The following is a 13637-nucleotide window of genomic DNA, read 5'->3' on the forward strand; positions in this document are numbered from 1 at the left end:
GGAGACCAGGGCTGAGAACCAGGTATTGAGTCAGGCAGCTTTGGCCAGTAGGGAGGAAGGCTACTCTTGTCACAATCGCAGGTTGGACTATTTAATCTGGCTCTGTCGTTTGATCTCGACCAGCACAGCCCTCTTATTTCAATTGTTCAGAACATCAGGGGGTGGGGGAGCACGTATAAAGGCAGCGTCATTTAGAAAGCTGCTCTAATTGGAATGTGGTCAACCTCTGAGGTTAATAATGGGAGATGTTAAGTCAGGTTGAACCAAGCTCCTCCTATGTGGGGTGTCAACTGTGCCTGTTGCTAGAATTCCTTGCCAGAAGTAGATGGCCTCTGTCTCTCCTTCTTCCTACGGTTTCAACTACAACTGAGGAACAATTTCATCCACATTAGGCCTCCTCCAGAGCATATGTGAGGGGTTACTGACTGGAGTGTGGATGTTTTTCCCTACCACAGGCAGGTAGAACAGAATTGCCTGCAATGGGGGGCAGGGAATGGCTAGATACACAGATGAGGGCCTTGTGATTCTCCTTACCTCTCTATGAGGAGATGTTCACAAGCCCAGTGGGATGATCTGTTATAAGTGGGTTCAGCTGAACTCCCAAGATGGCAGTTGTTTGGCTGGGAGGGTACTCTGTACAACACTATACACACACACTATACCCCACACACACACACTACACACACACTACATGTACACATCACACACACATACAACACACACACAACACACACACAACACACACACTCCTCTTGCTTAAGCTCAACTCCACCCGTACTCTCAAAAGTGCAGAACTCAGAGCCCAGTCATCAGGACAAGTGATGCTGGTGCATTTCCTTAAACCCTGCCCCAGAAAAAGTAAAAGTAAACTTCCTTTTCCCAGAAGGGAGCTACACACCCTTTGCTGGAGGCTTCTTATTGAAGAGAGTCAGCTCCTCTTGTTCTTAAAGGCAGGATCTCTGATGCATATGTGAAGTTCTGTGCTGGTGTCCACGTGAGCCAGAGCATGGGGGTGGGGGAGGAGAACTAACTTGGAGAACACACCAGGGCTTCTCTGTTCAGCTCCACTCTTGGCTTTAAAAAAGGGAGCTCAAGTCAGCAGGTCATCGTGATGGTCACTTAGCCAGCAGAGTTGTGGAGAACTGGGACACACACACACACACACACACACACACACACACACACACACCCTACCCTTATCCCCATTGCCCTAAGATTTTTTTGTACATTGAAAATCAGGGAAGAAACTTGTATTTATATGTGTTGAAGAATTTCAAGCGATTTTTCTGGTATATTTATTTGTTTTTAAAAATTACTCCAAGATGTTTTAATAAAAATAATTAGGGATTAAAGATAAAACACACCAGCCTACCATGGCTCATGAGGAAAGGTACATACTACCAAGGCTGATGAACTGCGTTTGATCCTTGGGACTCACACGGCGGAAGGAGAGCTGGCTTTCCTGAAAGTTGCCCTCTGAGTGCCACATGCTCACTGCAGCATACATGCACTACACATCTCCACCCCCCAAGGCACATATAAAATACATCTTAATTACATACGCACGCATGCACACATGCGCGCACATGTTCGGTGAACTTCCGATGAGGATCTTGGTGCTGGGCTCTGTCCCAGATGTTTGTTAGAGCCAGGCAAAAATGCAGGGGCAAAGAAAGGATGGGGGAAGCAGGGAGGGAGGGGAGCGGAGCTCTGAGAAGACCTCCAGGAGGACAGCTGATTCCTAAGGGATGAACAGGGCTTGCCCCGCCGGGGAAGGGAGGGGTCTGGAGTGAGGGAATCTAAGCATGGCTGAGCAGAGAACTGACTGCAGGGAGTTGCTAGTCCAAGGTTGAAAGAACAGGTCAGGTCTATTAGGAGCCTGATGAGTACCGCCAAAACCCGCTAGGACTTGCCTTTGAATGTGATGGGGTTTTGTTTGTTGTTTTTGTGAGAAGTCTTACTGTGTAGCCCAGGTTGGCCTCAAATTTACAATCCTCCTGCCTCAGCCTCCCCACCAAGTTCAGCAACAAGAAGTTTTATTTTATTTTAATTATGTGTGTGTGAATATGTGCATAAACAAGAACCACCAACAGAAGATTATCGCCTCTTCTAAATGTCATGTTTAGGTTCAATACAGTTCTCCCGTGGAGACGGGGTAAGGTGACTTTTCTGGGAGGAATGTTGGAGAAGGCTAGAAAGGCAGCTGACCTAGCACATGTCTAGTCTGCTTTTATATGCAGCTCCCGCGCTAATTTCATCATAAAAGATGATACAGACACACAGGAACACATTCATTTTAAGTGGAGTTTACAGAACTCTGATTTGGTCTTCATAGCAGCTCATCATCTGGACGGTCAGGTATAGGCAGAGAACAGAGTGGATTAGAGGCTGGCCAGCTGAGGCTGGACTTCAGGCCATGCCACTTGCTAAATCCACCCTGTTATCTATTATCTGTGGCCTCGGAATCCTAAGAATCAATTAACAGTGGGTCAAATGTATTTGGAGGGAAATATGTGCAGGCTAAACTTGTACAGCCTTCTTCCCTTGTCATTATTCCCGAAACAACATGATGGCCATTTAAACAACATTCAAACCAATAGGATAGCTACTTTGGAGATGGTTAGACGTATGGAAGGATTCGTGTAGGTCATATGCAAGCAATGTGCAATTTCATGCAAGAACTCGGAGTCCGGGGATTTGCGTATCTGCAGGATGGACTGGAACTCATCCTCTGTGGATGCTGAGGGATGACTGCTGATCAATGGGCAAGTGTCTAAACCTCTCTGTGCCTTGGATCTCTCTCAGTAAGGGAGGGTGAGGATGATGAGATGCCCTTTGGAGTGTCACCGTGTTAAATGACTAAGTGTGTATGTGTTGTTCATCCTGAGACTGAGGGAGTTGTTAATTCTGTACTTGTGCTCACATTGTAGGGTCCCACTGGAAGGCTGTAGTACATTCAGGGTATTGCAGTCCACACACCCTCAGTGTCTCATCTTGTCCCCATGGGTACGTGCCTAGCAACCTCACTGGGCTCATTGATTGAGCCAGGGCAGCTGAGTAACTCAAGCTGTCCCAGTAAGATGCTATCTCCTGGGAAGCTGGCGTTCTCTGGTACACAGTCATTGTAAGCCTGGGCAGGTCCTTAAATGGAGGACATGTAAATTTGGGAATGAGCAAACCAAAGCAGAACGAGAGAAACAGAGTAAGCCTTGGGAGAATGGGGGCTAAACTATCATGTGGCAAGAGAGAGGGGAGAGGGGATGGAGAGGTGGAAATGGAGACCGTGAAGACGATGGTTGGCTCTGTCCTGGCCAGTCCACTTCCTCAAAGGATCTGAATGTGGTCAGTGTGCTGGCTGTGGGGACAGAAGTGTTGGCGTTAATGAACTGACTTTCTCCTGATTAACTATATAATTTTGCACCAATAACGCCGACCCCTCTGCGCTTAGTTTCCTTGTTTTCACAAAGGTGAGAACACCCACAACCACTGTCTGATTACTGTCTGCGCACTGACTGTTCTATGGTGCCTTCCTGCAGGTAGATTTGTAGGTGTTCCCTCACTATCACAAGGTAGACAACTTTGTGAAGGGAAAATGTTTCCTTAGTTTACAGTTTTAGAAGGTCAAAACCCAAGTGTCCGCAGCATGGGGGTGGCAAGTGGTGAGACTCAGGTGGTACAATCATGGTTGGAACTCAGGTAGTAGCAACCAGCATATCTGCAGCCAGAGGAGAGAGAAATGGCGTCTGTTAGGCCAGGTTAATTATTTAGTAACAGCCTTCTTCTGAGGGGTCACATAATAGTAACCAAAGAGTCACATGAGGACTACCACATGTGTCTCTCCCCACCAATGATCTAGGAACCTCCAAAAATGTCTTACTTCTAGGAGGTTCTATTATCTCCAAACAGTGTCACTCTGGAAAGCAGCCATTAGTCCCTCTCGAGGGATCGCCAGGACTAGTGGCTGTAGCCTGTATCTTTTGGGGAGTTTAATGAATTAAGAGTGGCAGTCTTCTCTCTACCTTTTGCTTTTGGGTTAGATTGGATTATCTATCTCCTCCAAGCCTTGTCTTTTTCATCTATAACCATGTCAGTCCGTAGGGGTGGTGTGAGGATGCCATGATCACTCTCGCCTCTTAGGACAGAACTCAACATGCAGAGTGTGCTCCTTTCCACAGTACAGGTGCTGCTATAGCAGCCGATTTCAAGGTAGCGTCGGTCACAGTGTCTCTGAATGCCGAGTTGGGAAGAAATAGGCACCGTTATCCAGCATCCCCACAGCACAGGCGCATGAGGTTATCGGAGCCTAGACAACAGTTAAGGGCAGTGAAGTAATTAGCAACTGATGAGCTTTTACTGCATTTGTTTTTTAATGTGATTTATTTAATTGTGAGCTTACATAATATAGTTTTTAATAACTGCTGCTCATAAGCAGCTTGCAAAGTCCCTGAAAATTTAATAATCAGCTCTTGCAGGCTGGTCCAAGCTGGCTCAACATACTGTTGAGTATGCTAAAGCTCAGTGAGGCCTAGAAGAGAGCCCAGCACGTCTGCAGTACTCTGTTGCTGAGGGAGTATCTAATTCTCGTTATGGATTTTAGTATGCAATCTATGATTCTGGTGGTAAAGAAAGCCATGAAAAAACATAGCCTCCCATGTCGAAGGAAGCAATGGAAGCAAGTTTGGGTAAGAGATGTCTTTGGGCTCACAGTTTCAGATGTTAGTGCACAGTGGTATTGTAGCTCTGATAGAGACAGACGTGTGGCAGAGGCTCCGCCGGCACCCGACAGGAGGCAGAGTAGCTGTAGCCTTCAATATCTATCTCTACTGAGTGGCCTGCTTCTTGATGCCAGGACATGCCATCTCAAGGTCCTACCACCTCTGTACAAATAGCACCTCTAGCTGGGACTGGGCATTCACAATAAGACCCTTTGGGGGACATTGCAGACTTAAACCATACAACTTAAAAGCGTCTCTTATGAAGTTAGGGTCATACTATGGACTAGGGGGTATGCATAGTGCATGAAACACGGTTCGCTAGTGATATTAACATGCTGGGCATAATACATTCAGAACTCAGGCTCAAAAGGAAATTAAAAGTGGGATTAAAAAGCATATAAAACTCTGATCTCCCTGGTACGGAGTGTGATGTCAGAAAACGGGATCTGTGTCTGACTAGGGCTGTGGGGGTGAAAAGAGGGATGCAGTCGAGCAGCAGTGTGCTGCGTTTGGAAGCCATAACCTGGAGTCTACGAAGCAATGCAGACCACAGAAACACGGTGTCAGGACATTCACAGACATAGGACCTTACTTGGAGGACAGTGAAAACCCATTTGTTAAATAGATGCACACAGAAATGTTCAGTATAAGGATTCCTGCGTGCAATACCTATTATCTCTCACAGTCCCTGAGGGGGAAAATGAGCACAGAATTGAGTACCTGAGGAATGAATAAAAAGACTAATTTCAAAGTTGCCAATAGGGCCAAGCAGCGAGCTTGATGATGGGGAGGATGTGCCAAGAGCTACAGTAGTCATGTGACCACCTGTGCCCTGATTGGTGGGGCCAGATTCGATGGAGAGCCACCTAGAGACAGCTTCCTGAGGAAGACAGGCAATGAAGCAGTCACTTGTCCTTCAGAGGGCTTACTTCCCACCTGTGAGGGCATACAGGAGACAATGCTCTTGCTTCTCTTTCTGCCTCCTCTGACTCTCCTGATGATGCTACCTCCAATCAGAAGACAGAGGGCCAGCCTGCACTTTGGTGTACACACGCCCTACAGAGCTAACCCTTCCCCCCATCCCCACCCCACCCTGGGAGCCAGAACTGGGTAAAGAGAAACGGAGGGAGCTGGAGGGTTAACAGGAAGCACCCGACACAGACTCCAGGACAGAAATTGGATAGACTGGGAGGGATGTGACTCTGGGAGACCAAAGGGAGTGTGGGTCCTATAGAAAAGAATGTACGGAAACAAGGTCTTTGCATTAATGCTAGTAATTGTGACTCAAGAAGGGAAGGGTGTAATGAACTCAACTCTGTAACACCTGAAATCTTAGCACCAGGAAGTCCGACGTTTGCTGGGAAAGCATCAACCGTGCTCAAGAAGCTTCTGCAAAGTATACTTCTAGCTTTATGCCCTGTGTGCTATAAGCAGGCCTTCCAGATGAGCCCAGCTAGAGAGAAAATGGACTCTTGGTTGGAGATTTGGCTGACCACAGGCTTGGGATAAGGAACACGGAGTGGAAACATGGAGTAAGGGGGGGGACACCAGAATGGTCTCAAGTGTGTTCCTGAAAGTGTGCTTATCAAAGAAGAGAAAGGAAAACTTAGGCAAGTATGGCGGAGCTCTGGGCTTTTGTATATACGCACTTAAAGAACACACCAAAACAAAAATGGCGGCTGCCTGGATGAGGAAGATAGGTTGTTTTTGCTTATTTCATTTGCTTTCGTGTATTTCCTAATCCACACAATACATATATTATATATTATATATATTATTTATATAGTGACAATTGAGATTTTAGCAAAAAAGCTTAGTAATGCTTAAAAAAACAATAGCATAGGAGAATGAACACAGGTAATATTTGAATGAAAAAAAGAAATAAAAAAGGACGTGACTGTTTCTAGGTATGGTGGAGGAGAACGATTATTGTGGATAAAAGGGAGAGCATAGTCAGAGGCAGGGACACCTGGGAGAGTCCAGAGTGAACGTGACCAGACTGAACTGGGCCACGTGAGGAGATGGGGAACAGGAGAGGAACTGATAACCTACAGAGGGGGCCTGGGCCAAGAGATTGGCCAAAAGACTGTCAGGGCCAAAATGGTTGACTTATACAAGGATCAAAGGAGCTGGGGGGAGGGAATTGGGCTGGAGCATTCAGGTTAGAGGTTAGGGGTTAGGGAGGAGAGTACGCCAGCTGGAGTGCCCTGTAGCAGGTAGAGACTGAGGGATGCTGGGAGAGCCTAGCAGGCCAGCGTCCTCTTTGATATGTTAATAGGCACTTAGCCATATTTGAATTCCCCCTCCTCCTCACCACACACACATATTTCTTCCCTTTTATCTGTCCCCAGATTCTACTCATGACTTCTCTGTTCAGGTGACACCAAGTAGGCCCAGAAAGGCGGAAAGGTGACCTGGATAGGCTGAAAGTAAGAAGGCTGCCAAACAGTTACGTTAGAATCACACTTGGGAACATTCTCTTAGAATCACAACCTGGGAGGCTGAAAGGAAAACTTGATTATCTCATAGTTGAGGGTCCAAGTCAGAATCAATATCAGCAGGACTAGTTCCTTCTGGTCCAAAGGAGGGCATACCCTCCTCCCTAACCCCTAGCCTGAACTCTCCTTTCCCTGTCTCTATGGGTGATTCAGGGCATCCTTGGCTTGCAGTTGTGTTTTTGGTTTCTCTTCTGTGTCACATGGCCGCCTTTCTCAAAGGTCAGTGTCTCCAAGCCTTCTAGTTATTGGATTTAGGTTCCATATTGATTCACTATGATTTTATTTAACTTGATTACATCCACAATGACCATATTTCCAAATAAGGTCAGAGTTATGAGTTTGGGGGTTGGGACTTCAACAACCTCTTTTTGGGAGTCATGAGCCAACTTGGAACAGTAATCTTTGAATAATAGGGGAAATTCATACTCGGGGATTTTCCTTGTGTATTTGAACTGTGAATATCTTAAGGGTTCTGAAGTGTAACACAGCAGGAAAGTCACTATCACAGCCCCAATCTGTAAGCGCTTAGCTCCATGAACACTGAGAAGAAACTTGGAGCAAGGAGAGGGTAGTGAGGCTGATGGAGGTATATATACTATAAAGCACAGCACACTGTGTGGTTTCTATACCTGCCTCTCCAACTATGAGGTGTTCACTATTCTGTATATATATATGTAAAATTCACAGCATGTCTGAAGTAAAAGAGATACTCAGCAACATGCTGAAACAATGCTTCCAAAACAGAAGCCTAGATCCCACCACCAAAGCAGCAGGTGCCACATATACCGCCCTCCAGCCCACTTAAGGTCTTACCGGTTTTCTTGTTTCTGAATGGGATAATTGCAAAGTGGGCAGATCAATAGTAACCGTCATTGTGAAGATGGAATGAAATACTGAATGTGAGAATAAGTCTCTCGCCACCCAAACATGAGTCAGGGCTCCAACGAGCAGATGACAGGGAGTCCACCAGACTCCAGCTCGCCGAGACACCTGGCACATTGTCCCTTGAAATTTCACTTGCAAAAAAATCAATTCAAATTGGCCTCGGTACAGCCACTTCCTCGTGAGCTGACAGTCAGCCAAGAGGCATTGAACAAAGAGCTGCAGTAATTGTCAGCATCTCAAACAACAAAGGCCACGTCTACCGAGATGCTGGTTTGAGGATCAACCTTAGAGGAGGTCTCTTATGCACCAGTTTTAAGGCCTAGCAAGTAGAATCCTAGTAATGTTTTCCAGGGAAACAGAACTGAAGGAGTTTAAGTTTACCAAACCCATTCATTTGCAAATTGGAGGTCTAAGGGGCTGAGGGAGAGCAGCAGAAGACTGGTGTGTGGCGATGGTACCAGGCATTACACGAGGATCTTATAATATCACTCTTAATCTCCCAAACAGGTAATCACATGGAATTATTCTCTTCATGGAAAAGTGGTGAAGAATTCAGAGCAGGACCTGCCCAGTGGCTGATACTCCCAGCAGAGCAGAAATTTAAACTCAAGCCAGTGTGACTCCAAGCTCCCGGCCAGAGGCAGGGTTGGGTGCGAAGGTTTGCTTGCGGCTCATGCTTTGTCCTTTGTTCTTGGTGCTCGGGCCCCCTCCTCCCAGCTCCCAGTGCACATGCGTGTCTGGAGGCCTCCCTGGCCCGGTCTGGAGCAATGTGGTCTGATCATCCTTTCCTGTTCGGTGTGAGGACAGTCAGAGAGCCAAAGGCAGCCAAGCAAGAGTTCAGAGGCCGTTTGCTTCCTGAGTAAGGAGGCGGCTTTGCCCTGTGGGTAGCATCAGTTGGAGGGAGATGAATTTAGCTGCCCTCCCCGGTTGGTGATGGGGGAGGGTCCTGTCAGCCAGAGGATGTAGGCTTAGCACCAAAAGGGCTTTTGTCTGAGGCTGGGCCTCAGGCCAGAGTGACATTCTTTGGTGCAGACTGCCAGGCCACCACTGAGTGGGCACCTGCGGGGCAGCTAGGGAAGGAGTGAGGGGCCTGTCTTTCTTCTACAGAGAAGGGCATGTGGGGATGGAATCTGCTGTTTGAGGGCCCCTGTAGTGCTGAGGCTTTGTCTGTGGTTGCTCCTGGCTCCAGGAGACATGCCAAGGCCCAGGCTACCCAGGGATGCGGGCAATTAACATTTTAGCTTCTGTCATGTCTGATAAAAATCCCCACAGGATGAAAGGAATCCACTCTATCTCCCAAAGTGCAGCAGAAGAAACCTAAGACCACAGAAAGACCTGAAAGCCTCTGTCATAACTCCCCTTGAAGAGTGGGTACCGCCCTTGGCTGAAGAGGTGCTTTGTCTCACCCTGAGCACAGGTGGTCTACCACATGCCATGCTGTGGGCGTTGACTGCTGGTTCTCACAATTGCCTCTTCTCTGGGGAAACCATCTCTCCAGGGAGGTTACATGAATTCTTTGCATCCGGAGGATCCTCCCACTGCAACTAGTGCCTGACAGAGTCCTCTAAGGGGACAGTAGGCCTAGGGAATAGTTCATGGTCCAGAGCCCTGTAGGACCAGTCTGAGTCAATACTTTGACCAACATCACTGACTTTAGCTCCCTTGCCCTCCCTCCCCCGCCTCCTCTGCGAGTGTGTGTGAGTGTAGTGTGTGCATGAGTGTGTGTGTGTGTGTGTGTGTGTGTGTGTTGCATAGAAGCTAGAGATTAATGTCAGGATTTTTTTCTATCATTCATCATTTTATTTTTTGAGACAGGTTCTCTCAAGAAACCCAGAACTTGCTATTTTGCCTCGGCTGGCTAGCCATCACACCCTGAGGAATCCTCTTGTCTCCACCCTGCCTAGTGCTAGGGTCACAGATGTGCCATGCCCAGCTTCTATCTGAATTTAGTGCCTCATGTCTGCATAGCAAACCCTTTACCACCGAATCATCTTCCCAAATCTTATGCCAAAACCTGGTATCGCCTCTCTTGCTCCCTTCATCCTGAAAATTCTCTATCAGCAAATCCTCTTACATGAGAATCTCAGTATGTGGGGCTGGAGAAGTGGCTCAGAGGTCAAGAATGCTTCCTGATCTCTAGAATACCTGAGTTCACATACCACTGGGCACGTCTGGTGGCTCACAACTGCCTGTAACTCAAGTTTCCCAGGATCCGGCACCCTCTTCAGGCACCCACAGACATCTGCCCATCTATACATACATAAAAAAATAAATCTTAGAAGAATTTCAGTACTCATTCTACTATCTCATAAGTACTACTTCTCTCATGAATCCATTACAGCGAACAACTACGGAGAAGTCCCTGTATCCCGGATACGTTTGCTGTGGGTGAAGACAGCAGTAAAGCAACTTACAGCCCAGGCTCTGTGGCACCCAGACTTGATGTTCCCATATGACGTTGGCATCTTCAAATGTGCTGGGCCACATTCGTAGCTATCCTGGGATATATGGGGCCTGCAGCTTGGACATGCATAGCAGCAGAGGAGAGAAATACGAAACAGTCACCAAAACCCAGTTGATTGTGATAAACAGAGCTCAGCATCAGTCCTACACTTGACTGGAAACTCCATTTCTAGACAGCAGCGGTCTTTTTGTTAAGTTCTGTTAACAGGAGACATGAGGAAGGCAGAGGGGAACAGGAACCACTGTTTATTTTCTCCTGTTCTTGCCAACCTCACTGCACCCATGTGTGTCCTTTCTTAGATGACCAAGCACCCACTCTGCCTAAAACAGCGTACGGTTCCCATCCCATGCCCAGTCCTGCACTCCTTCTTCAGATCTACCAGCAGGAGCTATGGCCCCTCTGTCCTGGAAACATCCCCATTCCTTCGGTTTCCTACTTCTAGGATTGGCAACTCTATCCTGCTTATTTCCGAGTTTCTTCAATCTCTCTTTGTGTACAATCCAATGACATCTATAACCAATACCCTGTATTAAAGTCCCCCAGCATAGAATACCTCTTGTGTTTCTATAGTTCCTCCTGGACCTAAAGCAGATGTAGAACATTCAACCATACCAGTGGATCGGCACTGGTAACTCTAAAAACACACATTTAGGTCTCTGGCTTAAAGGATCAGTAAGGTTCATTGGATGAGGGCATGGGGAAGAAATGAAGTAGAAAGGAAATGTAGCCTCTGGAGCAGAAACAGACGGAGTAGGCCTAGGTCGCTTAGACAAATGGAGGAAGGTAATGGCCACATTGTGCAGGACCTTGAAAAGTCAGGGAGCCATTGAGGAATGCTAGAGAACAGGTCTGGTTACAATAAAGATGGCAAGTGGACATTCTCCCCGTCCAGGGCTTCCTTCTGGTGTAGAAGGATTTTCATCTTCCACTGCTGCTGAAGTTCTATCAGAAACACAAAAGCAATATAGCAAAGTCATGGTTAATTTATACGGAAGATTTGTCAAAGGGGCCTGAGAATATAGTTTAGTGACAGAACACTTAACTGACATCTGGGAGGTCAGAGGTTCAAAGACCAGCACCGAAAAGAAGAAATAGATAAGGTGTCCCTTTGGGGTATATGTAACCCTACTGCATGACTTAAAGGAAAGACTTTTGTATATAGAAGTCATCATGCTTCCTTCTGCAGAAAGAGTTAAGAAGTCTTTGTGCATTCAGCAAAGGTGCAGCCTTGAGTGTGGCCCAGTCAGTCTTTGGAGTGAAGTTGAAGTCCAATGCTGTCTCTACTTCCTATGTGTTCACAGGCTAGACCACAAGCTAGTCTCTCTGGATCCTTTCTGCCTTGGCTTACAGTTGTCTTCTGGGCTCTCTAAAACTAGGTCAGATTGGTACAGCACCCAGCTCAGTACTTGGTACCCAATAGTCCCTTACAATGTATTATTAGTTTAATAGCTACTTTGACTAAAGTCCTGAAAACTTAGCCAAATCCCTCTTCCGCGCGAGACCATTTCTGCCAGCTTACATTTACTTTTTTGATTTTTGATTTTTTTTTTTTTTTGCACAGGGTTCTTAGATATTCTTGTTGGCCACTTGGGGCAAGTCCTGAGCTGTTATCTTCACCCTGAACCCAAAGTTTCCAGCCCGTAAGCCCTTCTTCTAGATCCACTAATCATCAACCCTGCCAGCTGGGTTTGCCTAGGATTGTCATACTGACGCCACACGCTTCAAACATAGACATTTACTGAATGTCTTGTCTTGTTGATGGCTGTTTTGACATGACAATCACTTAGATGAAAGCTCTGTATACTTTTCAGGCTGGGAAGAGCCCAGGAGTTAGCAGTGTTTGCAGGAGTTAGCATCAGCAGGGACCTGAGAAGCAAACTTCCCTGTTGTCCCGTGATGATGGATCAAGCGTGCTTCCTTCCCCGCTGTCTCCAGGGTCACACATTGCATAAGGAGAAAGTAGTGAGATGGATAATAAAAAGCATTTATCAGTCCCCAGCTGGGTTGAACGAGACATAGCTGTCAATCACTTATTGGACCTAGATAGTCTATGATGTAGAGCCCATAGCCTCCTGACCTTTACTTACCAGGCCAGGCTTCTGTTTGCTTCCATTCCCTCAGCATTATGCACTCAGTATTAGGGTTCTCTAGAACAGTGGCTCTCGACCTTCCTGATGCTGGTCCCCAATCACAAAATTATTTCGTGGCTACGTCATAACTCATCTTGGCTGTTGTTATAAATCGTAATGTGAATATCTGAGAGGCAGGATATCTGATGTGCACCCCACCCCAAGGAGGTCATGGACCCACAGGTTGAGAACTGCTCCTAGAAGAGTAGAACTGATAGAATAAAGGTATATTAAAAGTAACTTATTAGATTGGATTCCACAGTACTAACTGGATAGTCCAACAGTGGCTGGCTTCTCTAGTGCAGAGAGGCTGAGAACTCAGATGGCTGCTCAGTCCTCAAGTCTGGATGTCTCGGGAGTACCGAAGGCCTAGAGCATCCCTGGAGGATCACTGGTCTCCAGTCTTCATTGGAAGCCTGGAGAGCTGGGTTCTGGTCAGTGAAGGAATACAGTGGCAGCAGCAGCGATGCAGAGGAACTCACAAACACGGCAGACGAACCTGCCAGCAAGATGCACAGGCAAGCAGACAGGAGATTAGAACGCTTTTTTCTCTGACCACCTTGAGTCTGGCTGCCAACGGAAGGCGCTGCCCCCAGTAAGGGTGAGTCTTTCCGCTTCAGCTCACCGGATCAAGAAAATCACCACAAGTGTGCCCAGCAGCTCGCCTCTTATTCAATTCCAGATCTGGTCAAGTTTACAACCAAGATTACCCACCATACGCACTTGCGTGCCCGTCCCATGCTGGGCATACGCTCATCTTCTCTAACCATAATAAGGTGCTCAACTATCTTCATTACCGTACGTGGCTGAATATTGATGATGTAAACTTCTTACCTGTTTTGCCGTGAGTGTAGTTGAGTTTGAAAACATGGCTCTGACTTTCTTTCTTTCTTTTTTTTTTTTTTAGATTTTATTTATTTTATATAAGTGAGTACCCTGTCACTCT

Source organism: Rattus norvegicus, chromosome 7, assembly GCF_036323735.1.
Source record: "Rattus norvegicus strain BN/NHsdMcwi chromosome 7, GRCr8, whole genome shotgun sequence".
Taxonomy (NCBI): Eukaryota; Metazoa; Chordata; class Mammalia; order Rodentia; family Muridae; genus Rattus; species Rattus norvegicus.